Source organism: Lissotriton helveticus, chromosome 5_1, assembly GCF_964261635.1.
Source record: "Lissotriton helveticus chromosome 5_1, aLisHel1.1, whole genome shotgun sequence".
NCBI classification, from domain to species: Eukaryota; Metazoa; Chordata; class Amphibia; order Caudata; family Salamandridae; genus Lissotriton; species Lissotriton helveticus.
In genome coordinates, this window is record NC_136065.1 from 496,454,060 (window position 1) to 496,477,696 (window position 23,637).

The window sequence follows — 23,637 nt, forward strand, 5'->3', positions numbered from 1 at the left end:
CAGACGGAAAACCGAGAAAACGCAATGTTGATTCCTATCACTAGCCATCCTCCTGGCAAAGCGCAGTATCGCCATTGTAGGAAGGTAGATCCCTGACTATGGTTGCCCCCAACTTGTTGCCTGGTGTTTTGCTGGTTTTCTGACTCAGTTGACCTGGGGCCCTGCTATTCAGGACCCCAGGCCTACTGCTCTCTCTGTAAAATGGATTCCATGTACCTTAGGTACATATCTAAATTGGATACTGAGTCACCTTACCAGTCCCTGTACAGTGTACCTTAGGTACCCAGGGCATAGGTGTACCCAGGGCCTACCAGGGGCTGCAGCATGTATTATGCCACCCCTGGCTGGCCATCCAAATCTGACACAACTGGCTGCTTGACAGCTGGGGCAAGGTGGTGTAATCACCCTTTGCTTTAGATATAGTATTCCTATATCTAACCCTAAAAATGGACACACAGATCTCCTATCAGTCACTCCTATGGCAGGCCTTAACAATCCTGAAGGCAGAGTGCTTGGAATCGTGTGAGATGGTGCTCTGGCATGAGCTGAGCCTGTCTGCGGCTTTCGGGATCCATCCCTTAGCCGTTTCCATGATATCGTATACCATATACTCTTAAGTGCATTATAATCCTCGCGGTTATATGCCAACTCTGGTATCGCTTTATCAAAACATGTCGAGTAAGGTGTCATACGAATTGGAATACTAACCCCTCGCCAATTCTGGCGACGGGGTTAGCATTCCACCCTTCTAGAGGGACACGACATGTATGTAACCCCTAACCCCGGTTAAAGTCAAACAGAGCCTCAGCTCCACAAAATGGATGCTGCCACCGAGACACAAGTCTGCCCTCCTGCTGCTGGGAGTCCTCCCAGAGCAGGAGATAAGGACAAAGGGTTTCCTGCCAGGGGCGGTGCTAGCACCGTCCCAGACAGGGTTTTGTGTATTGTAGGTAGGCAGGGCTTTAGAGGAAGGTGACTGCACGTGGCACCCCGGTGCTCACTGTGCATAGGCTGGCTGGAACCAGTTCCAGGGTCACTCCAGACCCTGTGCTGGGGAAAAGCCCGCCAAGGAAGGGGGTGTAACCACCCCCCTCCTAGTCCCACCCCTAGGGCAGGACTTAGTCGCGTGCCAGCCCCTTTTTACAGGATAAAGGTAGGAACTGGCCCCCTTCCAAATCAGATCATCTTTGAATCCTGAAACTACTTTCCACGAAAGGAACTCAAGACTTCTTCCTAAGATTTCTCCCTTGTGACTAAGGAGTAGTCACCCTGCATCCGCAGGCACCATCTTAAGAACACTGCGGTCTGCTGCAAGTCTCTCCTCCGGATCAAGACTGCCCAGCTCGACGAGAACCGGCTTCCCTGGCACCTCTGACCTCTACCTGCATCATCAGTCACGCTGAGATTCGTGGGTGTGACGAGACCTCGAGGGACCGGCCATCTTCAAGACTGCACGACTTCTTTCCAGCAAGCCCGCCGAGTAATTTCCTGGTGAGTGCTTTGGGGTCCGAGAAGCCCCGACCCTGAGCAGCTCCAGCACCGAAGTGCAGCCTCCCAGCATCTCCACGATCTGCGTGGGGCCCTTCTGCTTTTTGCTGCTCACCGCGTTGTTTGGCTACTAGCCCGCTGGCTTGTGGCCTTCTGAACGACGCCCGACGACATTTCTGCTGCTGGTCTGGTTGCTCCAGGCTGGCCCTTGCTCCCTTCCAAAAGAGGAGCACCCCGGACCCTCCTGGTCCACTCAAGACGCCATTTTGAGTCCACCGCGTGGGCTTGAATTAGCCAAGGCTTGTTGCCCAATCCTGGGTAACTTCGACGCCGACAGCTTCATCCATCGTGGGACAGCTCGCCTCTCCATCCTGGTCGCCGACAACGCCTCCTGGTCCGTGAGATCTGCAGAGCCAGCGTCGCCCACTCACCTAGTCGAGGTGACTTCGCCCGGTGCCATCCTGGTGCCCACTTAATCACTGGCTAGTGATTCAAGAACTTGGTCCCCTCTGCTTTCAGGTTTCTTCTTCCTTGATCCAGGCTTGGATCCAACGAACTTTCCTTCACTGGTCGCCTGCCATCAACTTCCTTCTTCCAGGCTCCTGGTCCGGCAACGAGGATTCCCGACGTCTTTTGAGACCTATGCAGCTGCAGCCCCTGGGCTAGGTAACTTCGGCACTTCGGTGTCCCAGCATAGCCTCACTATCCTAGGGTCAGGATCCACTGTCGTTTTCTTCCTACCAGGTCGGGTTCGCCCGTGAACACTAACTTTGCCTTTACTAGCCTCCATAGACTTTGTCCCGCATCCCGCGTGAGAGTGCACACTCTGCACCCGAGTCCCCTAGGTCTCCTAGAAGTAATCTAACGATTCTATAGTCAAGTCCTAGCGAGTCCAAAGCCTATTAGTACTGTACTTACCTGCTAGTAATTTCGCATTCCACTTTTTAAGTATATGGTTTTTCGTGCCCCTCGGGCATTTGTGTATAACGTGCTAACTTAAGTATTTTCGTAAGAGTTTTGTTGTGTGCCTAGCACCCTGTCCTCATAAAGAGTACAGGGTTGTTGTGATTCTAATAAATACCTTGTTTATTTTCATAACACTTGTGTGGTGTCCTTTCACTGGGTGTTCAAGGGGTAATGTGATGGTAAAACAGCTGGCTTAACACGCCCTCTAGAGTCTTAGCCTTAGACTGCTCGTATCCATGCTACTAGGATAGCTGGTCTATAAGGTTGACTTACAACCAATCATCAATAAGGGTTGTTTGGACTGATATATAGTGATCACTAGAATAGTGAGCACTGCACATCAGGCCAACTTCTCACAGCCATGCACTGGAGGACCCCCGCGGGACCACCGGAGGCAGCGTGGATCGGTGCGGTAAAAAAATGGGGTAAGGCGGAGGAGGAGATACTCCGGGAGGAGGAGGTACGAGGACATCGCAAACATCCCATATCCCTGGAGTGGGCTCAGCTACTGTATAACTTCACGCAGGCGACATGCCCTCCAGAGTCCCCTACAGCCTCGCAATCCCAGATACGACCGTCAACACTGACCCCCACGCATTCATAAACACGTCACGAATTCTGCGTACCTGTCGTGAGTGGCCACACCCGGCAACCCTCCGACACCCAGACACATACCATCAACATCGCCCGCTATGGGCTTACGCCAGACGACCCGAGAGCACGAACTCCGTACTTCGACACGGTGACCTAGACCCCCCCCTCCCGCCTTTCCCTTGCTTCCACCCCTCTCCCAAGTTAATCAGTTCACCCCAATAGTTACTGGGTAGGATGGCAAGATCAACGTAGACAGAGTGTTACCCTTACATATTGTTCACTGATCGGACTCCCGAAAAACGATATCACGATGCCACATGTTATCGCGAATCACGCCCACATAGTCGGTGCCCCCAGCACCGTCCCAATAGTGCCCGACGCAACACGTGTTCACCCCCCCACGGGTGCAGTTGACAGGCCAACACGATCCGGACGGTCCCCCCCTGGGGGGTGCATACGCTATGGTGGGACGTCACGTGGTACATATCACTGTGCACACAGAACGGGGCGATCGACAGAAAACAACCCCCGAACTGTGAAGTGTCCAACAGAGACTACTCCTGAAACTGTATCTCTATGACCTCATTTTGTAATGCTCATTTACCTTGATTGATCATTGTCATATTGTTCATGTAAATGCAACCTAAAACCCAATAAACAAATTCAAACCAAAAAAAAAAAAACCTGTGTGGTGTCCTTTCATCTGGTATTCAAGGGGTTATATTGTGGTAAAACAGCTGGCTTCACATGCCAAAAGAGTTTAGCCTAAGACTGCTTTGTCCATGCTACCATTAGGATAGCTGGTCTATAAGGTTGACTTACAACCAATCACCATAAGGGTTGTTTGGACTGATACAAGGTGATCACTAGAACTAGTGAGCATCATATATCAGGCCAACTTCTCACAGTGATGACCAGTCGTCGACGGAGCCCTCTGTCTCGACGTCGAACGGCGATGACCAGCCGTCGACAGAGCCCTCTGTCTCGATGTCGAACGGCGATGACCAGCCGTAGACGGAGCCTTCTGTCTCGACGTCGAACAGCGATGACCAGCCGTCGACGGAGCCCTCTGTCTCGACGTCGAATGTCTGTGCGAAGACGGTAGAGGGGTATTGGTCACCCTCGACGCCGAACGTTGACGAACCGTCGACGGAGACTGTGTCCTTGACGCCGATCGACGTTTTGCTGTCGATGGCGGAGGGGTCTTGGTCCTCGACGCCGAACGTCGTTTCTTAGACGACGGCGGAGGGGTCACACTTCTCGACACCGGTCGCCGCCTGGATGACGACGGCGGAGGAGTGACCTCCCTCGACACCGATCGTCGCCCGGTTGACGACGGCGGAGGGGCCTTGGATCTCGACACCGACCGTCGCCCGGTTGACGGCGGTGGAGTCACATTTCTCGACGCCGATCGTCGCCCGGTTGACTATGGCGGAGGGGATTTCGACGACGGAGCTGGATCCTTCGACGTCGTCGACGTACCTGGTCTTCTTTTCGACGGCGAGCCCGCCGTCGACGGTAGTTTTGAAGATGAATGACCCACCGGTGGCTCTTTCCTCAGCGCCAAGCCTGACGCTGAAGCTGAAGGGTGTGAAGACTTCTCTTTTGATGATGTTCTAGCCTTCTTGGAGCCCTTCTTCACCGGAGACCTTCCTCTGGATGACCTGTGAGCCAGGCCATAGATGCGAATTCTCTCCCTGTCTTTGAGAGTTCTTCCTGACAGGTGCTAGCAGTGAGGACAGGTGCCTGGATCATGTTCTTCAGGCAGACAGAGGATACAAACGTCGTGGTTGTCTGATTTTGCCTTCTTGTTGCCACAAGAAGGACATTTGTCAAAAAGTGAAGGCATTCTCAGCTGAAAATGCTCACTAAACTGACTAAAAAAGACAGTTTATTACTTGACTTGATGTAAAATGTCAAAGTAATTAGAAAAAGTTGTTAAGAATGAAGTAATTTTCTGTCAGAAAACAGAAATTAGTGGAGCTGTGTTACCAGGATCCTTCCTGAAGGAGCCGGAAAGAACAACTGACCTAACTGTCACCCCTGAGGCATGATGTCATGGGTGCCTTAAAGGCACGGTGTCAGTTTTTTGTATATAGCTACAGGTTAGCTTTTCAGTCTTTTTAGACTGTGTGTTTGCAATGCAGCCTGGGAGCTTTCTATGCTTTCAGGGTGTTATAAGAATTTCTGCTGCTGCCTAAGCATTAAAACAGTTTCTAAACAATCTTTGGTGTTGTTTCTCATGTTTCTAATGCATATTATTCATCTATGGTGGAAATTCTTCACAGCATATTCCAGCTCTGATGTGATTTGGCTGCTATTGCATTATTTATATATATATGTGTGTATATATATATATATATATATATATATATATATATATATATATGTATATATGTGGGGCACATATAATATAGTGTTTCCGGGGTCCCGCGCATGGGCGGGAATAATTTAATGCGTATGACTATTGATGAGGATCCCCTGGAAGAGAACAGCTGGCTTCACATGCCAAAAGAGTTTAGCCTAAGACTGCTTTGTCCATGCTACCATTAGGATAGCTGGTCTATAAGGTTGACTTACAACCAATCACCATAAGGGTTGTTTGGACTGATACAGGGTGATCACTAGAACTAGTGAGCATCATATATCAGGCCAACTTCTCACAACGGCCCAAAAGGCATGCAGTATTAATGGACCGCAACCCCAAGCTGACTAAGGAGAACAGTTTCTTACCAAACTGATCAAGCCTTTTGGATTCCCGATCCGTGGGAGCGGTCGGGAATGCGGTTTGGGACGTGGAGGCCTGGATCACCAGACTCTCGGGGGTGGGGTGTACGGACAGAAAGCAGAGGTCGCCCGGAGCCGGGTGGTGGCGTCGGGCCACGTTCCGAACCACAGGGGGCACTGTGGAGGGCTTGGACAAGGTGCCCAACAGAACGTCTGTGAGGGCCTCATTGAATGGCAGCATAGGCTCCGAAGAGCTTACTGGCAGTTGAAGCACCTCGGTGAGGAGATTAGTCCTCACAGCCGCAGCAGGGAGCTCAAGAGCCAAGGCCTTGCCTGCTCTGCGCAACACCACGCCATGTGTAGCACCCTCCTACTTAGCCATGGAGGGAGGAGAGATGAAACCAGTATCAGGCGATGTGTCAAGACCACTGGCCTCCGCCAGCTCATCTGCCCAGTCCTGACTTAACTGGCAACTGTTGTGCAAGAGGGTCCTCAGACCCCTTCCAGTCCTCCCCTTCATCTGTGTCCTGATAAACAGGCATAAAGGACGGAGCCAGGTCATAGATGAATTACTCACCCACCGACACCGGAGACGGCGCCAAGTGGCACCTTGCCGACGCCGGACCGGGGCTGAAACCGGGGTCCAAGGACAGCGCCGGGAGTGGCACCGTAGGGGTCGGCACCAGCAAAGGAGTAGTGAGGTCGACTGGCGTAGACTGGGATACAGGCCTGGATCCCCAGGGGTTCTGCGGCGCCGGGACCGAAGTTGCAGGCGACGCCGGAGCCGAAGCTGCCAGCACGCTAGGACACCCAGTCGGACCCACGGGGCCTGAAGGCGTGCCGGCGGTTCTCTAAGGCGGAAAGAGAGTCCTCATGGCCACGAGGAAGTCTCGAATCCCGCCCGGCTTCGCACTGAGCCCAGGGACCGGAGTGTGTGGAGCTAGATGCGACGCCTGCGGCTCCGGCGGAGCCGCGTGGGTGGTGTCACCCAATCCCTCGGCGCGACCGGCGAGGGGAGTCAGAAGAGCGATGTTGTCTCTTCGACTTCTTCCTATGCCTCGACTTTCCTGAATGTGAGGACTTGGAACCCGACGAGTGGGGGTAGCTACGGCTAGGCGACCGGTCCCTCAACTTCCTCCTCGACAGGGACCTCGAGTGGCGCAGAGCCGACTGTCAGATCTTGAGAAGCTTACGGGACCGCTCCGCCAGCTTTCGAAGTCGGGGCACGACTTGCCGTCGTGGTCGGCCCCTAAACAGTAGAGCTACCGGCAGTGGGGGTCGGTAGCCGACATTAGTTGGTGACAGGTGTTACACGGCTTGAACCCGGGCATCCCTACCGGCACCAGGAGGCGAAGTCGACTCGAAAAAGATAGTAAAAAAGACCAAAAAGTTAGTAAAAAAGTGACTAAGGGTACTAGCTCTTCCCAGATCCGCGTTTGCTGGCGCGAAAAAAAAGAAGAACTGACGTCAACGCGTGAGGGCGGCGTCTAAGTACTCCGATTACGTCATCCTGGCGATCACAACGCCGACGACGGACACGGAGCCGCAGACGACGGCTACTGACGCGCAGGGGTACTGCTGACGAAAACTTTCCGGATCTAGTCTGACGCCTGGGGACATTCTAAGGTAAGGAATCTAACTAACATGTTTCTTTCAGATTGATGAAGCATGTGATGACTTCATCAACGAGGAAGTCATTGATGGCTGTATCATCGACGTTGATAATGCAGTCATCAACGGAGGGCATCTCTTTGAGAAGGATAATCCCATGCCAGCATAGGCTGTCAGTCTTTATTTATTTGTGTAAGAAAGATAATCTCCTGCGACAAAGTTTCTCTAGTTTACTAAGATCTATTTTTAGTGCCATCTGTGAGAAGTTGGCCTGATATATAGTGCTCACTATTCTAGTGATCACTGTGTATCATACCAAACAACCCTTATTGATGATTGGTTGTGAGTCAACCTTATAGACCAGCTATCCTAGTAGCATGGACACGAGCAGTCTTCAGGCTAAACTCTAGAGGGCGTGTTAAGACAGCTGTTTTACCATCACATATACCCCTTGAACACCAAGTGAAAGGACACCACACAAGTTGTTATGAAAATAAAGGATATTTATTTATAACAAGACTACCCTGAACTCTTTATGAGTCAGGGAGCTAAGCACAATACAAAACTCTTACGAAAATACTTCAAGTTGCACAATTTACACAAATGCCCGAGGGGCACGAAAAACCATATACACAAAAAGTGGAATGCGAAATACTAGCAGGTAAGTAACAAGATCCAGAGGCTTCAGGATCGCTAGGACTACACTACTGAACCCTAAGGTTAGGAGCAGGAGGCCTAGGGAGATCGGGTGCAGAATGTGCACTCTCACGCGGGATGCGGGAAGAAGTCTATGGATGCTAGCGTTTCTAAAGTTACTGTTTCCGGACGAATCCGACTAGGTAGACTGAAAACGACAAAGGATCTGGACACTTGGATAGTGAACCTGTGCTGGAGTACCGAAATACTCGAATTACCTAGCCCAGGGGCCGCGGCTGCATAGGGTTCAAAAGACGTCGGGAATCCTCGTTGAAGTCTATGGAGCCTGAAAGAAGAAGTTGCTGGCAGGCGACCAGTGAAGAAGTTCGGTGTGATCCAAGGCTGGATCAGTGAAGGAGACGACCTGAAAGCAGAGGGGACTCAGTTCTTAATCACTAGCCAGTGATTATGTGGGCACCAGGATGGCACCGGATGAAGTCACCCCGACCAGGTGAGTGGGCGACGCTGGACTCTGCAGTCACACGGGCTAGGAGGCGTTGTCAGCGTCCAGGCTGGAGGTGCGAGCTGTCCCACGAGGCTGTCGGTTGTCGGCGATGCTGGACTCAGGATTTGAGCAACAAACCTTGGCAAAGGCAAGCCCACGCGGTGGAGTCAAGATGGCGTCTGGAGTGGACCAGGAGGGTCCAGGGCACTTCTTGTTGGACAGGAAGCAAGGGCCAATCTAGGGGACCTAGACCAGCGGTGAAAACGTCGTGGTACGTCGTCAAGAGGGTCACTAGCCAACGGGCAAGTGACCGGACAACGTGGCAAGCAGCAAAGAAGCACAAGGGCCCCACGCAGATCTCGTGGATGCTGGGAGGCTGGACTTCGGTGCTGGAGCTGCTTAGGGCTTCTCAAACCCCAATGCACTTACTCGAGGGTCTCTCGGGGGTCGTGCTGGTGAAGCGTCGTGCAGGTCTTGAAGATGGCCGGTCCCACGGGTCTCGTCACACCCACGAATCTCAGCTGGGCTGGATGATGTAGGTAGAGGTCAGAGATGGCAGGGAATCCGGGTCTCGTCGAGCTGGGCAGTCTTGATCCGGAGGATGGACGTGCAGCAAACCGCAAGAGCTTCGATGGTGCCTGCTGGTGCAGGGTGGCTACTCCTTAGCCACAAGGGAGAGTCTTCAGAGAAAGTCAAGAGTTCCTTTCGTGGAAAGTAGTTCAAGATTCAAGATTATCTAATTTGGGAATGGGGCCTGCTCCTACCTTTATCCTAAGAAAAGGGGCTGGCACACGACTAAGTCCTGCCCTATGGGTGGGACCAGGAGGGGGGTGGTTACACCCCTCTCCTTTGTCCGGTCTCTCCCCAGCTCAGGGGCTGGTGTGCCCCAGGAACTGGTTTGAGCCGGCATATGCACAGTGAGCACCGGGGTGCCACTTGCAGTCACCTTCCTTTCAGCCCTGCCTACCTGGGATACACAAAATCCTGTCTGGGATGGTGCTAGCACCGCCCCTGACAGGAAACCCTTTGTCCAGGCCTCCGTTGCTGGAAGGACTCCCAGCAGCAGGAGGGCAGACTTGTGTCTCGGTGGCAGCATCCATTTTGTGGAGCTGAGGCCGTGTCTGACTTTAACCGGGGTTCACAGTTACATACATGTCGTGTCCCTCTAGAAGGGTGGAATGCTAACCCCGTCGCCAGAATTGGCGAGGGGTTAGTATTCCAATTCGTATGACACCTTACTCGACATGTTTTGATAATGCTATACCAAAGTTAGCATTTAACCGCGAGGATTATAATGCACTTAAGAGTATATGGTATAGCGTTATCATGGAACAGCTATTTGGACTTGGTTCCGCAAGCTGCAAACGGGCTCAGCTCATGCCAGAGCACCATCTCACATAATTCCAAGCACTCTGCCTTCAGGATTGATAAGGCCTGCCATAGGAGTGACTGATAGGAATATATGTGTCCATTTTAGGGTTAGATATAGGAATACTATATCTAAAGCAAAGGGTGTTTACACCACCTTGCCCCAGCTGTCGTGCAGCCAGTTGTGTCTGTTTGGGTGGCCAGCCAGGGGTGGCATAATGAACAAGTTACTTACCTTCGGTAACGATATATCTGTAAGAAACAGTAGTTAGTATTAGATTCCTTACCTTAGAATATCCCCAGGCGTCAGTCTGGATCCGGAAACTTTTGCGTAGCAGTACCCCTGCGCGTCGGTAGGCGTCGTCTGCAGGCGTCCCCTGCGGCTCTGCGTCGTCGGCGTCGTGCGCCGTGATGACGTCGCTGGAGTATATAGACGCCGCCTCCGCGCGCTGACGTCAGTTCTTTGCACACAGCTTTTCCGCGCCAGAACACGCAGAGCCATGTGAGAACTAACACTGGTGCCATATGAAACTAGGGCCCTGAAAGGGATGTCCTTAACCCTAGGTATCAGTTCGCAGAACGGGGAGGATGGGTGGGGCGGTAAGGAATCTAATACTAACTACTGTTTCTTACAGATATATCGTTACCGAAGGTAAGTAACTTGTTCATCTGAAAGAAACAGGTTAGTATTAGATTCCTTACCTTAGAATAGATACCCCAGCAATACCAACCCCGGTGGTGGGTCTGCGAACCAATACAAACCTACACCAGAAAGTCCTGGAGGACCGAACGGCCAAAGAAGCCATCCCTCCGGACTTGACTGTCCAGGCAGTAGTGCCTCGCAAAGGTGTGCAGCGAGGCCCACGTAGCCGCCTGGCAAATGTCCTGCAAAGGGACTCCCCGGCCCAGGGCAGTAGTAGCCGCCGTGGCCCGAGTGGAATGGGCCCTCAGCCCAACAGGAGGCTCCTTCCGAGCCAAAGAGTAGCATGCTTTGATGCACAGGACGACCCACCGAGAGATGGTTCGTTTCTGTACCGCCCTTCCCTTCTTCTCACCCACGTAGCCAACAAACAGTTGGTCATCCACCCGGAACTGGCGTGTGCGATCCATATAAAATGAAAGCGCACGTTTTGGGTCCAGACGATGGAGCCGCTCTTCATCCTTTGAAGGATGCGGAGGCGGGAAGAAGGAGGGTAAGGTGATGGACTGCCCGATGTGAAAAGCAGAAACCACTTTGGGCAGGAAAGAAGGCCTAGTCCTAAGAACCACCTTGTCAGGATGGACGGACAAGAAAGGAGGTTTTACAGAAAGAGCCTGGAGCTCACTCACTCTCCTGGCAGAGGTGATGGCAACCAGGAAGGCCGTCTTTAAAGTGAGAAGACGGAGAGGACAGGAATGAGGCGGCTCAAAGGGAGCGCACATCAAGAATGTCAGAACCAGGTTCAAGTCCCACTGAGGCATCACGAACGGAACAGGAGGATACATGTGCGTGATGCCTTTCAAGAATCTCAGTACAATAGGGGACTTGAATAAAGATGGCTGATCAGGTAGCCTTAAGAAGGCGGAAAGGGCAGAAAGGTAGCCCTTGATAGTGCCCAGAGCAGAGCCCTGCTGGGCAAGAGAAAGAAGGAAGAGGAGAACCTCGGAAAGAGGGGCAGAAAGGGGATCCACAGCCTTTGCTGTGCACCATGCCACAAATCTGTTCCACCGGCAGGCGTATACCGACTTTGTGGAGGGACGCCTGGCTGCCAGAATCACATCACAGACTTCAGGAGGCAAGTCGAATGGTCTCAACTGTCGCCGCTCAATCTCCACGCATGGAGGTGGAGGCTGGACAGGTTCGGGTGGAAGACCGTCCCCTGCTGCTGCGACAGAAGGTCCTCCTGAAGGGGCAGGCGGATCGAGGGACCGACTGACATGCTGAGTAGCTCGGGATACCAGTATCTTCGAGCCCAGTCCGGAGCCACAAGGATAACTTGGGCCCGGTCGCGCCTGATCTTCTTCAGCACTCTGGGCAGAAGTGGTATAGGCGGAAAGGCGTACAACAGACCGCAACTCCACTCGCGCCGAAAGGCGTCGCCGAGCGAGTGCCGTCTTGGAAACTCCAACGCGCAGAACTGATGACATTGCGCGTTCTCTTCTGTGGCGAATAGATCTAACCAAGGCTCTCCCCATTGCTGAAAGAGGCCGTTCGCCACGTCCGAGTTCAGACGCCATTCGTGATCCACCGAGCACCGACGGCTGAGCTCGTCCGCCCAGGCGTTCAGAGAACCTGCCAGGTGTTGAACCGTCAGAGTCACGCCCTGACGTTCCAGCCATTGCCAGAGGCGCAGAGCCTCCTGGCAAAGGGTCCACGACCCCACACCGCCCTGTTTGTTGCAGTACCACATGGCGGTGGTGTTGTCCGTGAACACCTGCACTACACTCCCGTTGACAAAGGGGAGGAATGCCTTCAGCGCTAGGCGAATCGCCCGCAGCTCCAACATGTTGATATGGAGCCGGGACTCCGCCGGAGACCAGATGCCTCTGATCTCCGCCTCTCCCAAGTGGCCTCCCCAGCCCTGGAGGGACGCGTCCGTCACAACTACGTGCTCCGGTTGGGGAAGGGAGAGGGATCTGCCTCTGACCCAATCGCGGTCCGTAAGCCACCACTGCAACTGTCTCGCAGTGCCCTCCGAGATCAGGACATGGTCGGATAGGTTGCCCTGATGCTGGGCCCACTGAAACTTCAGGTCCCACTGCAGAGCCCGCATCCGCCACCTGGCGTGATGCACCAGTAGGATGCAGGAGGCCATCAGCCCCAGAAGCCGCAGCGTCAACCTGACCGAAACCCGGGATAACGGCTGAAAGATGGGAATCAGAGCCTGAATATCCCGGACCCGCCGTTCCGGAGGATAAACCCGAAACTGCGCCGAGTCGAGAACCGCTCCGATGAAAAGGAGCTTTTGAGAGGGACACAGGTGTGATTTCGGCACATTGATGGAAAACCCCAGCTCGTGCAGGAGGTCTGCCGTCATCTGAAGGTGGTGGACTACTGTTTGGGGCGAGCCCGCCTTCAACAACCAGTCGTCGAGGTAGGGGAAGACTGAAACCCCTAACCGGCGCAGATGAGCTGCGACCACCGCCATCACTTTCGTGAACACCCGTGGGGCGCTGGTAAGGCCGAACGGGAGCACGATAAACTGAAAGTGCTCCTGGCCTACCGTGAACCGCAGGTAACGCCGGTGGGCTGGCAGGACGGGGATGTGAAAATACGCATCCTGCAAGTCCAACGCTACCATCCAGTCTTGTGGGTCTAGAGCAGCCAAGACCTGAGCCAAAGTCAACATCTTGAACTTCTCCTTCCGGAGGAAGCCGTTGACGTTCCGTAGGTCCAAGATAGGACGGAGGCCTCCTTTGTCCTTCTTGGGCACCAGAAAGTAGTGGGAGTAGCAACCACACCCTACTTCTGGCCCGGGAACGCGCTCGATGGCCCCCTTGGCCAAGAGGGCCGTAACTTCCTCCCGCAGAAGTGTCAAGTGGTCCCCCGACACACGGTGGGTTCTGCGGTGGCATGGCTGGAGGAGTGGACTCGAAGGGGAGGGAGTAGCCCCTTCGGACGAGCTGCAGCACCCACCTGTCCGATGTAATCGCGCGCCAGCGGGAGTGGTGATGGCGAACCCTGCCACCCACTGGCGTCACGTGAGCCCGAAAGCTCGGACTAGGAAGATTTGGAGGCTGCTGCGGGGGGAGGTGTGGACTGACCTCGCCGCTGCCCCCTACCGCCACCACGGCGGAATCCACGGCCACCACCGCGCTGGGGAGCGCTCTGCGGCGCGTGGCTGGCAGCACATGTGGGACCGCCCCTTCCTTGGCCACGAAAGGGGCGAAACGAACCCGTTTGCTGGCGCTGGGTCGAAAGACCCAAGGACTTGGCCGTGACCCTGGAGTCCTTGAAGCGCTCAAGCGCGTTGTCCGCCTTGTCACCGAACAGGCGACTGCCATCAAATGGCATGTCCATGAGGGCATTCTGGACATCCGGCGAGAAGTTGGCGGATCGCAGCCAAGCATGGCGACGAATCGCCACCGTCGTGGACATAGCCCGTCCCAGCGAGTCGGTCGTGTCAAGACCACACCTGATCGAATACCTCGCCGCGTCCCGGCCTTCAACCAAGGCCTGGTTGAGCTTGTCCCGCACCTCCTGCGGGCATTGCGGCAGACACTCCGCGACCGTATCCCACAGAGAGTGGGTGTAGCGGCCCAAGAGGCACGCGGTATTGCAAGACCGCAGCCCAGCGCTCAAAGACGAAAAGACCTTCTTGCCAAATTGGTCATATCGCTTCGATTCCCGATCGGGCGGGGCCGACGGGAATGCGGACTGGGAAGTGGAGGCCTGGATCACCAGACTCTCCGGGGAGGGATGGGTGGAGAGGAAGGCAGGGTCGTCCGAACACGGACGGTGACGCCTGGCAACGATCCGGTCAACCGGTGCACCGGAAGCGGGCCTGGACCAGGTGCCCAAAAGGACATCCGTCAGGGCCTCATTAAACGGCAGCAGAGGCTCCTGAGGGCATGACTGCGGTTTAAACACTTCGGTGAGAATGTTAGGTTTCACCTTAGCGACGGGGAGCTCAAGGCGCAAGGCCTTGGCAGCCCTCATCAGGACCACCGAATAGGCAGCCCCCGCCTCCGACCACACAGGGGAAGGCGAGACAAACCCAGGGTTGGGCGACTCGTCCAGACCACTGGCATCACCTAAGTCACCTACCCAGTCCACGTCATACTGGCAGGCCCGTGACAAAGGGTTCTCAGACTCCTCCCAACCCTCACCATACTCGTCCTCATCGCCGTAGTCCGGGTCGACGATATAGACCGGCTCCTCGGAGCCAATGGGCCCCAACGGCGCCGGACTCGGCGTCGGACGATGCCGGTCCGACTCCGCGTCAGGAGTCAGAGAGGGAATGGGGGTGGCGCCGCGCGGCGCCGGCGCCCTGACGCCGGCCGGAACCGACGGCGGAGTCACGGCGCCGCGCGGAGGCGGCACCACGGGTTGGCCCAATGGAATCGGAGCCGGAGAGGCCGGTGGACCAGCCGGCGACGACCCTGAAGGGCCCAGCGGCGCCGGGGCCGGAGCCGCCGGCGGCGTCGGGGCGGGAGCACCCGAACCGCTCGGGCCCCCAGACGGGATCGACGGGCCCGCAGGCGCCGTAGGCCCCGCCGGAGGAGACATCGCCCTCATAGCCATGAGGAACTCCTCAATCTCCTCGCGCGACGCGCCTTCCCCAGGGACCGACGGGTATGGGGCAGACGGCGTCGGCGACCGCCGGGGGGGGGGGGGCCACCCGAACCCCCGGCCGCATCACGCGGGCGTCGGGGGGAGTCGGGGGTACGATGACGACGCCCCGACTTCTTGTGTCGCTTACCTGATGAACCGGAGGAATGGTGGTGACTCCCGGAGCGCTCATGGCGGCTCCGCGATCGTTCCCTCGACCGCTCCCTCGACCTCCGACCGGACCGGGACCGCTCTCGACGCGGGGCCGACACTCGGAGCTCGAGCAGCTTGCGGGACCGCTCCCGCCTAGCTTTACTAGTCAAGGCCCCGCAGTCGACGCAGGACTCCACGTCGTGGTCCGCGCCCAGACACCGGAGGCAGAGTCGATGGTGGTCGGTGACCGACATCATGCGGTCGCACCCGTCGCAACTCTTGAAACCGGGCATCCTACCGGCACCGTAAGAAAGATTAGAGTTAACAAAAAACTTGGTCAAAAGACCGGAGTACTGCTCTTCGGATCTGCGCTAACTGGCGCGGAAAAAAGAAGAACTGACGTCAGCGCGCGGAGGCGGCGTCTATATACTCCAGCGACGTCATCACGGCGCACGACGCCGACGACGCGGAGCCGCAGGGGACGCCTGCAGACGACGCCTACCGACGCGCAGGGGTACTGCTACGCAAAAGTTTCCGGATCCAGACTGACGCCTGGGGATATTCTAAGGTAAGGAATCTAATACTAACCTGTTTCTTTCAGATACATGCTTCTACCCCTGGTAGGCCCTGGGTACACCTATGCCCTGGATACCTAAGGTATGCTGTACAGGGACTGACAAGGTGGCCCAGTACCAATTGGTAAAATGCACCTAAGGTACATGGTTGTAATTTAGAGAGAGAACAGCTAGGCTGTGGGTCTGATTAGCAGGCCCACAGCCAGGGAAAGTCGTAAATCAGTGAAGCAAAAAGCAAAAATCTGGGGTGGCCATGGGATTGCAGACCCCACTCTCCTACACCATCTTTCTTAGAGGTATAAGGCATAGGCTGACCAGATTTACAAAAAGTGACCCTGCACACCTCAAAAATAGTAAGCAACACAGTTTAAATGCTATTTATGCATATGATCATAATCACTACATTAGTTCTCCCAAGAATTTCCAAAGTCAAGTTTCTTCTGTAAGCAGATTCTTTTATTCAAAGTTGATGTTTAAAACCAATAGCCAACGCGTTTCGTCCGTGGCCGGAATTCTTCAGGGCTTTTTATCGAACTTTCTATTTGGTACTGCTTCACATTGGTCTTCACACTTGAAATTCAAACATCTTCAATAAATAAGGAGATATTATATGAAAGATACACCAAGTTTTCAATCGTTCAAATAATGAATGGCAATTTGTCAGCCATTAGTGGAATTTCGGCGTCTCGTATTACGTGCGGTCGTCTGGTATTGCCATTCATTATTTGAACGATTGAAAACTTGGTGTATCTTTCATATAATATCTCCTTATTTATTGAAGATGTTTGAATTTCAAGTGTGAAGACCAATGTGAAGCAGTACCAAATAGAAAGTTCGATAAAAAGCCCTGAAGAAGTCCGGCCACGGACGAAACGCGTTGGCTATTGGTTTTAAACATCAACTTTGAATAAAAGAATCTGCTTACAGAAGAAACTTGACTTTGGAAATTCTTGGGAGAACTAATGTAGTGATTATGATCATATGCATAAATAGCATTTAAACTGTGTTGCTTACTATTTTTGAGGTGTGCAGGGTCACTTTTTGTAAATGTGATTTGTAAAACAATCTTTGTTTTCTAACTTTGGGATTTAGGGGATTGTATCCCAGACCTTTTGCACCCGTACATATACATACTCTAGGGACTGTATTACCAGTGCAGGCATAGTAGCCTCAATCCCTCCTTTTTGGCTTGAAATTTTTATAGGCTGACCAGATGTCTGACTCTTATGGGCTGGATCAGAGAATCCAATAGCCTGCTTGGAAGCCTTTGGTTGTGGCTTCTTGTGTCAATTTTGCTGCCTTACCGTGGGTACCTGAGGTGGAAGCTTCAATTTTTTCCTCATAAATAGCATATGCTAGTCGCCTCTCTCGATCTTTGAAAGTCCTGTGTGCGAAGGCTGTGCAAAACGAACAAGTTACTTACCTTCGGTAACGCTTTTTCTGGTAGATACAATATCTGCCTGTGGATTCCTCACCTTGTGAATATCCCCCTGCGTCAGCAACATTCAGAAATTCTTTTCGTAGCTTCGCGCCGATGTGGACTCGGACGTCATAGAGGCACGGCATCGCTCGCGACTCCGCTGACGTCACCGACACCTATAATAGGCCCGCGCCGGCGTGATGACATCAGTTCCGCCCTTTTTTCCGTGCCTTCGAGGCACACGGACGGACCAATGACAGTAGACATATACACAGTATACGCAGTACAATTATCAAGGTAACACACACAGTGTGAAGCAAATGAAATAAAACATTTGAAATAAACAACTCCTTGACAATAAAATAAATACATAATAGAAACACTGGCATAGAAGAGTGGACAACGGGGAGGCGGGTGGGTCAGTGAGGAATCCACAGGCAGATATTGTATCTACCAGAAAAAGCATTACCGAAGGTAAGTAACTTGTTGTTCTGATAGATACATCTGCCGTGTGGATTCCTCACCTTGTGAATAGAGTCCCACAGCAGTCCCCTCTCCCGGAGGAGGGTGTCCACTCTTCTATACCAAGAATTCCTGGAGAACAGAGCGTGCAAAATGACCGTCCCTCCTCACCTCGGAATCCAAGCAGTAATGCTTCGCGAAAGTGTGGAGGGAAGACCAAGTTGCCGCCCTACAAATGTCCTCTACAGGAACACCTCTAGCCAATGCAGAGGTTGACGACTTAGCTCTAGTAGAATGAGCCCTTATACCTTCTGGAGGTTCCTTACCGGCCAAAGAGTTGCAGATCTTTATACAGAGGACGATCCATCTTGATAAAGTTCTTTTATGGACCGCTCTTCCTTTCTTGCAGGCAGCAAAGCCAATGAAGAGCTGGTCATCCAACCGACAGTCTTTAGTTCTGTCCAAGTAAAAAGACACCGCCCTCTCGGGGTCCAGACGGTGTAATCTCTCCTCCTCCTTGGAAGGGTGTGGGGGAGGATAAAAGGTAGGAAGGGTAACAGATTGACCAAGGCGGAAGGGAGTTACCACCTTAGGCAGAAAAGCAGCCCTGGTCCTAAGAACCATTCGATCAGCATGAATGGACAAGAAAGGGGGCTTGGAACTAAGAGCTTGAACCTCACTAACCCTCCTTGCCGAGGTTATCGCAACGAGGAAAACTGTCTTAAGAGTCAAAAGCCTCATAGGACATTTGTGAAGAGGCTCAAAGGGAGCACCCATCAGAAAGGTCAAAACAAGATTTAAGTCCCACTGAGGCACAACAAAAGGAGTAGGAGGGAACTTATTTGTGAGGCCCTTCAAAAACCCTAAAACCACAGGAGATTTAAAAAGAGAAGGCTGGTCAGGCAAGCAGAGAAATGCCGACAGCGCAGAAAGATGGCCCTTAACTGTGGCAACAGCAAGCCCCTGTTGCGCCATAGAAAGGGCAAATTGGAGAACATCAGACAAATGGGCTCTCAAAGGGTCTATAGATTTCTCTCCACACCAAGTGACAAATTTAGACCACCTATAAGAATAGATGGACTTAGTGGAGTCACGCCTGGCTGACAAGATGACATTCACCACATCAGGCGGGAGAGAAAAAGAACTCAGGTTGCCCCGTTCAATCTCCAGGCATGAAGGTGTAAGGTCTGGAGGTGGGGGTGTAGAACCTGACCCTCCATCTGGGAGAGGAGATCTGCCCTGTGAGGGAGACGGAGCGACGGGTGAGAGGAGAGGTGGAGAAGGTCTGGGTACCACACCCTTCTTGGCCAATCCGGGGCGATCAATATAATTTGGGCCCGGTCTTGGTGAATTTTCCTCAGAATCCGAGGAATCAAAGGTATGGGAGGAAACGCGTAAAGGAGTTGCGAGCTCCAACTCAACTGAAACGCGTCCCCCAAGGCTCCTTGCAGCGGATACTGGAGACTGCAGAATAACGGGCAGTGAGCATTCTCTTGAGTGGCAAAAAGGTCCACCTGAGGAGTTCCCCACGTCCGAAAGACGTGACGAACTACCTCCGGATGAAGCCTTCACTCGTGGTCGGCAGAGAACTGCCGACTGAGACTGTCTGCACGAACGTTCTGAACTCCGGCCAGATGATTTGCCATCAGACAAATCTGATGGTCCTGAACCCAGGACCAGAGACGCAGAGCCTCTCTGCAGAGACACTGCGACCCCACTCCTCCCTGCTTGTTGATGTACCACATCGCGGTCGTGTTGTCCGTCAGGACCTGAACCGACTCACCGGGAAGGGAGGAAGGCCTTGAGAGCCAGACGTATCGCCCGCAACTCTAGAAGGTTGATATGAAGCAACCTTTCCTCTGGAGACCAAAGACCCTTGACCTCCAGATCCCCCAGATGAGCACCCCACCCTAGAGTGGATGCATCCGTTATTAACGTGGCCACCGATGGAGGAAGCTGAAAAGGCTTTCCTTGCGACAGATTGCCTTCCACGCTCCACCAAGACAGATCCGCCGCAGATTCTCTGGAGATCCTCACTGACTCCCTGAGATCTCCGTTGTGTTGATACCACTGCCTGCGGAGGCACCACTGGAGTGCCCTCATGTGCCAGCGTGCATGGTTGACCAACAGAATGCAAGAAGCCATCAGACTGAGCAGGCGAAGGACCTTAAGGACTGGAACAACCGCTCCATTGAAGAATAAAGGAATCATTTCCTGTATGTCGCGAATCCTTTGAGGAGGAGGGAATGCACGACATACAGTAGTGTCCAGTACCGCACCTATGAACAGGTTGCCTGGGAGGGCACCAGGTGAGACTTGGGTACATTTATCGAAAAACCCAACCTGTGCAACAAATGAGTTGTCTCCTGCAGATGATGGAGCACCTTCTCTGGCGACTCCGCTTTGATCAGCCAGTCGTCTAGATACGGGAATACAGGAATCCCCAACCTCCTGAGATGTGCGGCCACCACTGCCATCACCTTGGTGAAGACTTGAGGTGCAGTAGTAAGACCAAACGGAAGGACCGCAAACTGGTAGTGTTGCGACCCAACCGTAAAACTGAGATACTTTCTGTGCGACTTCAAGATGGGAATATGAAAATACGCATCCTGCAAGGCGATCAACACCATCCAGTCCTCTTCCAGCAGCGCTTGAAGAACCTGTGCAAGAGTGAGCATCTTGAACTTTTCCTGTTTCAGGTAAAGATTTAAGATCCTGAGATCCAGGATTGGCCGTAACCTGCCATCCTTCTTGGGGATCAGGAAATACCGGGGGTAGCACCCCTGACCCCTTTCCTGCTCCGGAACCACCTCTATCGCACCTTTTCTGAACAGTGCAAGGACTTCTTCCTGCAGGAGAAGCAGGTGGTCCTCCCTGGCAAGGAGGGTAATTTGGGGGGAAATCCCGAAAGGGAAGAGCATACCCATTCCCTACGAGATTGAGAACCCAAAGATCCGATGTTATCAATTCCCAATCTCGCAGGAAATGGGTAAGCCGGCCCCCCACTGGGCCCACATGATCCGGAATGGCAGATCTAGGGCTGCTTTGCTGCGTTGGCAGGGGGCTGGGAAGGGGAAGAGGAGGAGGAGGAGGAGGGTTGACGGCCTCGAGAACGGCCTCTTTGGTTGCCCCTATAAGACCTGTACAGTGTGTTTTGCTGCTGCTGTGGCTGCTGCTGCGTAGATTTGTAGGATCGAAAGGAAGATCTGCTAAATCCTCTAGTACGCCTTCCAAAAGTGCCCCTGGTCTGAAGGCCCAATGACTTGGCTGTCGCTCTGCTGTCCTTAAAACGTTCTAAAGCAGCGTCTGCTTTCTTGCCAAGCAAGCCAGATCCATCGAAAGGGAGATCCAACAATGTAGATTGGACATCTGAAGAAAACTCACTAGACTTCAGCCATGCAGCTCTCCTCGTAGCTACAGAAGAGCCCATGATCCTTGCCACAGAGTCCGCCGTGTCTAACTCTGACTCACCTGCCTTGCTGCAGCCTGAGTATCAGAGATAACTTCTTGGAAGTCTTTTCTATACTCCTCAGGTAATTTGGGCACCAACTGTTTTACAGTGTCCATAAGGGCGTGAACATAACGACCCATCAGGCAGGTCGGATTTGTGGACTTCAGCACCATACTAGCAGAGGACAAAATCTTTTTAGCAGCCTGATCCTGCTTCCTCAACTCCTTTTCAGCTGGAACTTGAGGAAAAGCTCCTGTTGATCGTTTGGAACAGGCAGCCTGTACCACCAAACTCTCAGGTAGAGGGTGAGTGGATAAAAACTCTGGGTCTTCTGGAGCAGTCCTGTACCTTCTGGCAACAGCTCTAGACACAGCTGGAGTTGATAAGGGTTTCTTCCAAACCTCTAAAATAGGATCTCTAAGGGCATCAATAAAGGGCAGCAATGGTTCAGTCACCGATGAGGGAGAGTGAAGAACCTCCGTGAGTAGATTTGACTTGAACTCAGCAGTAGGTAAAGCAATGTTCAACAAATTTGCTGCATCTTTAGAGGGTTCGTCTGATACTGAAACTAAATCCCACTCAGGGGACAGTTCAAGACCACTGGCTACCGAAAGATCCTCATAAATGTCATCAGGATCCTGTAGCTCACCCTCCTCCAAATACTCCTCACGATAGCTCTCCTCTTCCATCAGTCTCTGGGCTTCACGCCTCGACCTGTGCTTCACTTTTGAAGCCGCCGGATCCACTGTCGACTCCGCCGAAGCCGGAGCCGGCGCCGAGCCCGACGCCGGACGAGGAAGACTTCCACGACGTCGTTCGGGATTCGGCATCAGAGATGATGGAATCGGCGTCGAAGGATTCGGTGTCGTCGACTTCGGCGTCGATGGCTTCGGAGTCGAAGGCCTCGCCGGTGTCGGAAGATGCCAATGCGGCGCCGGAGCCGGCATAAAGCGCCACCTTCAGACGCACAGGGGAACTGCTGACGAAAACTTTCCGGATCCAGTCTGACGCCTGGGCTAATTCTAAGGTAAGGAATCTATCACTAACGTGTCTCTTTCAGATAATAATTTTTGCAAGGAACGCCAGCCATGAAAAGATGAAGAATAAGTTACTTACCTTTGGTGACGCTTCATCTGGTAGAGCTTCCTTAATTTAGAAAATTCCTCAGCCTTGGTTCTGTCCCTGTCAGATAAGCTGGAGAAGGTTAAGAGTAGCTTAAATATTTGATTTTCTCCTGAAAGAGAGTGTGAGCAATCTCTTAATGATTCCTCACTTGACCATACAGCAGAAAATCTGTCTGTTTGGAGCCTCTCGCAGGAGGGTACTTGAGCGTCTGGGTCGCTGATTGGCTGGAGTGTTATAACAAGGGGAATAGAGTACAAAACATTTTGGGTGATCTCCAATGTTAATGAGTGTGAGGTTATACGGCTATGCTAACATTGTTTACACAAGTTCCCAACCTCACACTGGGGAATGAATTAGAGCATGTGAATGTATGAAAGATCCAATGTTGGAGAACGAAACAAATGAACCTTTTTCACCACAGCGTTCATTCTCATGAACTCCCTATCGGGAGGAAAGGTCAGAAAAGCTTTAGGCGTTTTGCAACTGTCTTCAGCCACCGGCAGGGACTTGGACAAGGAATGATCTGAAATGGAACAAGGATCACCCATCACAACCAATGTACGTGAAATGAAAGACACATATACTTTTTTCACAAAATGCCAGACTTAAGATTTTTAGAAACATCTGTAAAAGGTAGAAAAATTCATGCAAACATTATGAGTACTTGGTGGATTGAATTCCAACATGAAAGATGCCTATCTCAAAAGTGCAACCTATATGACATGAGCTGACACCTTATGGAAGGCACAACCACGTCTACCACAAACTATGGTGCAGTAATAGAATGCCTGGATTTTGCAGATCCTGCAAATTGTCAAGAATCTCATCACTTTAATCAATCAGCTGCCACTACGACTCATCAAAAATAAGACTTTGTTTTAACTCAACAAAGTGAACATGCCAATCACCAAAGTCACACATGACCTCAATTTTCTGCACCTAGGTTATCAGACCTTTACTTAAAGGTAATTTTGAGACAATCAGCATGCTTAAGGCTTTCGTACGGAATTGGCAGGCACCATAAAGCTACAGTCTTGTATGTAAGTACCGTAGCACATTTCCTGCAACATTAGATACTTGAAGAACAAGTTATTTACCTTCGGTAATGATTTACCTGTAAAAATATTAGTAGTGATAGATTCCTTACCATTAGAATTACCCCCAGGCGTCAGACTGGATCCGGAAAGTTTTCATCAGCAGTACCCCTGCGCGTTGGAAGGTGGCCTTGTGCGGCTCCGTGTACGTCGTTGGCGTCGTGGTCGCCGAGATGACGTCGCGGCAACTACTTAGATGCCGCCCTCGCGC

General features: G+C 52.7%; 1 protein-coding gene across 2 annotated transcripts in view; it reads right to left on the reverse strand.

Annotated features, from left to right (window-relative positions):
* VPS13D (vacuolar protein sorting 13 homolog D) overlaps window positions 1-23,637 on the reverse strand; it is a 2,979,414-nt gene that overhangs the window by 778,714 nt on the left and 2,177,063 nt on the right. The gene's annotated exons all lie outside the window — the stretch shown is intronic.